General features: G+C 46.1%; 1 pseudogene; it reads left to right on the top strand.

Moving 5' to 3' along the window:
- The first annotated feature begins 2,594 nt into the window (after positions 1-2,594).
- On the top strand, positions 2,595-3,771 carry LOC128579471 (plakophilin-4-like; annotated as a pseudogene).
- Positions 3,772-4,696: the final 925 nt, after the last annotated feature.

Here is a 4,696-nt window from a genome sequence, read left to right as displayed (position 1 = left end):
CAAAAGGTGGTTACATGAAATGCATGGTGGGGCCAGGCACAGTGGCTCACCCTGTAATCCCAGCACTCTGGGAGACTGAGGTGGGTGGATTGCCGGAGCCCACAGGTTAGAGACCAGCTGAGCCAGAGCGAGACCCCATCTCTAAAAATGCTGGGCATTGTGGCAGGTGCCTGTACTAGGAGGCTGAGGCAAGAGGATTGCTTGAGCCCAAGAGTTTGAGGTTGCTTTGAGCTATGATGCCATGGTACTCTACTGAGGGCAACAAAATGAGACTGTGTCTCAAAAAAATAAAAAATTAAAAAAAAATGCAGGGAGGAACCTGGGTAAGGTAATCAATCCCTTGGATAGATTACGTACACATACATATATACATGTGTGTATGCTGTGATAAAGGAGTAGGTATAGATAATATTATATGGTATTTTCAAATGTGTGAGTAATAAGAGGAAGGATGTCAGGAGAAAGCCAAAAATTTGCATTAAAAATTGTTTTTGAATGTTTAAAAATGTATATGACTCTGCTTTTTCTCAAATTGCATGTATGTTTATAACCATGCAGAACATGCGTGAAGGCTGAAGTTTAGTCACGGTGGCTCACATCTGTAATCTTAGTACATTTGGAGGCCAAGGCAGGAGGATCACCTGAGGCCTGGAGTTCCAGATCAGCCTGAGCAAGAGCGAGACCTTGCTTCTATAAAAATTAGCCTGGTGCAGTGACATGCCTCTAGAGTCCCAGGTACTCAGGAGGCTGCCATAAGCTGCCGTGATGCTGGGGCGACAGAGCCAAACCCCGCCTCAAAAAAAAAAAAACAAAAATTGCATGAAATTGTTACAGGGAGTTTGAAGGATTCCAAACTCCCTTTTTTTAAATAAAAACTATATTGCTTATTTATAGAACTAGAATAACCTCACAATATGTGAATCTAAAACTGCTTTTAAAAATGAAGTTATCAATTTTTTTAAAAACCCACAGTAATTCTGTTTTCACTGTAAACAAACATAAAGTCTGTTTTTCAGGGCAGCGCCTGTGGCTCAGTGATTAGGGCACTGGCCCCACATACCAGAGGTGGTCGGTTCAAACCCAGCCCCGGCCAAAAACGAAAATTGCAAAGAAAAATGTCTGTTTTTCAGTCAACATCTTCTCATATTAGGTTTAAATCCTACTTTATCTATTTACCAGCTGGATGGACTCAGGCACATAATCTCTCTCTCTCTCAGTCTGAGTTTTCTTTTCTTTTTTTTTGTAGAGACAGTCTCACTTTGTCACCCTCGGTAGAGTGCTGTGGCATCACAGCTCACAGCAACCTCCAACTTCTGGGCTTAGGTGATTCTCTTGCCTCAGCCTCCCAAGTAGCTGGGAGTATGGGGACCTGCCACAATGCCCAGGTATTTCTTTTTGTAGCAGTTTGGCCGGGGCTGGGTTTGAACCCTCCACCCTCGGTATATGGGGCTGGCACCCTTCCCACTGAGCCAAATGAGCCACCCAGTCTAAGTTTTCTTATTTGAAAAATGGGATGATAATCTCAACCCTGAAAGGTCATTCTGGGGGTCGAGGAAAAAGAGACCCCTGACGCTGCTGGCTCATGGCTGGCTCCCTGCAGACAGCTGCTGGTCTTCAAAATTGCACTGTTGATGATTTCAGCCACAGCCTCGGGTTCTCCCTAACGTCCAAACAGCCCCCTCTCCCGTCTCCCCACTCTTCCTCCCCACCCACTCCCCTTCCTCTTCCTCTGATTAGCTGACTGGACTTCTTAGTTTAAAACATAGTTTCAAACCCCTTGGCCACGCTGAATTTACCAAATAAAAGCTCTTTTTTCATTAACTTTCTGCAAGTTTTGTTTGTTCTGCCAAGTTTTACCCGCAAGGTAAAGAGAAAGATTCAATGAGTGTGAGATTTGGGAGTGACAGCATTACCAGAGGCCAGGTAAGGACAGTGCTGCTTCCTTCTCCCCAAATTTAGTGGAAACAATGTGAACTTCTGATACAAATATGATCAAACTGTTTGTAAAAAACTAAGATCACTATTTGTTCAGCGTCTGCGCTCCTGGAGAACCAAAGGTACGGGTTGTTCTGTTTAAGGCTGTGCTCTGTTGACTGAAATGCCTGAAGGTGTTACAGTTATAGCTAAGAAATTCCACATAAGACAGGATAAAATGTAATCATTTGATTTTCTGAGTTCTTTCCTTTCTGAATAGATCAGTAATATTAGAAAGAAGTGTAGGGGCTGGCCGGGCAGGCGGGCTGGCGGCTGGGCGGGCGGCGGCGGCGGCCTCTGGGCAGTAGAGGGGGCTCCGGGGCTGAGTCCGCGTCGAGGCCTGCCGCGGAGGCTGCACCACGGGCAAGGGGTGGAGGGGCAAGTTGGCCACCGCCGCCGCCGGGGGTGGTGAGAGAGCAGTCCGGGGGAGGGGGCAGGTGGGGGAGGGAGGGGCTGGCTGCCGCCTGGCCGCGACACTTTTTTAATTTTTTTCCGGTGCCGCAGCAGCGACCCCTCAGCGCTGATGTCCCTGATCCCTGGAGCGAAGACAGCCGCTGCCTAAGCTGGAAAGCTTACTAATGAATATGTACAGCACGCATGTATGGAACATTAAAAGAGGAATGCCAGCTCCTGAGCAGGCCTCACTGGTGGAGGAAGGGCAACCCCAGACCCGCCAGGACGCTGCCTCCACTGGCCCAGGCATGGAACCCGAGACCACAGCCACCACTATTCTAGCTTCCGTGAAGGAGCAGGAGCTTCAGTTTCAACGACTCACCAGAGAACTGGAAGTGGAAAGGCAGATTGTTGCCAGTCAGCTAGAAAGATGTAGGCTTGGAGCAGAATCACCAAGCATCGTCAGCACCAGCTCAACAGAGAAGTCATTTCCTTGGAGATCAACAGACGTGCCAAATACTGGTGTAAGCAAACCTAGAGCTTCTGACGCTGCCCATCCTAACAACTATCTCATCAGGACAGAGCCGGAACAAGGGACCCTCTATCCACCAGAACAGACATCTCTCCATGAAAGTGAGGGATCGTTGGGTAACTCAAGAAGTTCAACACAAATGAATTCTTATTCCAACAGTGGATACCAGGAAGCAGGGAGTTTTCACAATAGCCAGAATGTGAGCAAGGCAGATAATAGGCAGCAGCATTCATTCATAGGATCAACTAATAACCATTTGGTGAGGAATTCAAGAGCTGAAGGACAAACATTGGTTCAGCCATCAGTAGCCAGTCCGGCCATGAGGAGAGTTAGTTCAGTTCCATCTAGAGCACAGTCTCCTTCTTATGTTATCAGCACAGGCGTGTCTCCTTCACCGGGGTCACTGAGAACTTCTCTGGGTAGTGGATTTGGCTCTCCGCCGACATCTGAACCCCACTGCATACTCCTCCACCACATTACCTGCTCAGCGGGCAGCCTCTCCGTACTCACAGAGACCCACCTCCCCAACAGCCTTACGGCGGATTGGGTCAGTCACCTCTCGGCAGACCTCCAACCCCAATGGACCAACCCCTCAGTACCCAACCACCGCCAGAGTAGGGTCCCCGCTGACCCTGATGGATGCACAGACTCGGGTAGCTTCCCCATCCCAAGGCCAGGTGGGGCAGTCATCCCCCAAACGCTCAGGGATGACTGCCATACCATAGCATCTGGGACCCTCACTGCAAAGAACTGTTCATGACATGGAGCAATTTGGACAGCAGCAGTATGACATTTATGAGAGGATGGTTCCACCTCAGCCAGACAGCCTGACAGGTGAGTGCAAGGTGACTGCACTACATACAGCCCAGTGAGGAAATCTCTTCTGCAACTGTAGCTGAAACAGAATGCTAATGTGGAAAAAGCTCATGTTTTTAATCTCATAATTCACATCATCAACTTCAGGTTAATGGGTCTTTCAGGTTCTGTAATTCTTAACTCCATGAAATTGTATAAACTCATGCCAGCAGAACGCTTTTTGTGATGGATACGTTTTTCCCCTTCAAAATATTAGGGTTTAAAATATATATACTTTGCATTTTAGATGAATTGGTTGGCATTCTAAACTGTTCACTGATTTTTTTTTTTTTTAATGAAAGATTTTCCAGGTCTACCCCTATACATATATGTAAGTTATGTTAAAAGGTGGTATCAGAATATCTGTTTAAATATTTGAATTTTTTTCTTTAGAAATATTTTGGTAGTGTACACCAGAATATGAATTTCGTGCCCTACTGCCTTGATTTGGGCATCCCAATAGGAATTGCACAAAGCTTTTATGAGTTACCTTAAGTGCCACTCTGATTAAACCAGAAACACACCAGATCCCTGATGTCATAGCTGTTCCCGTCGGGGTTTTGCACGAAGAGTTTCCCCTATAAGGTAAAGACTTTGTACTTTAAAGTAAAATGACATTTATTTTTAGTGTTTTTATTTTAAAAGTAACATACAGAGTAGTAAAAATTAAGATTATACAGGAAAATATGAAATCAGAAGTGCAAGTCCCAAGGTTGTCTTCTAACCTCAGCCACACCCACCATCTGTTTATATAGTATTTTCAGGAACATTCATTTGCATATATGAGTAGATTCATTACATACAAACGTGCATACACTGTGCTTTCTTTTGTACTGATGAGATTTTGTTATATGTATCTTCCTTTACCTTAATATGTCTAAGACCTGGGCGGAGCCTGTGGCTCAGTAAGCAGGGCAGGGCACCAGCCCCATACCGAGGGTG

Source organism: Nycticebus coucang, unplaced genomic scaffold, assembly GCF_027406575.1.
Source record: "Nycticebus coucang isolate mNycCou1 unplaced genomic scaffold, mNycCou1.pri scaffold_57, whole genome shotgun sequence".
In the NCBI taxonomy this organism is placed as follows: Eukaryota; Metazoa; Chordata; class Mammalia; order Primates; family Lorisidae; genus Nycticebus; species Nycticebus coucang.
This window is presented reverse-complemented; position numbering and strand designations above follow the sequence as displayed.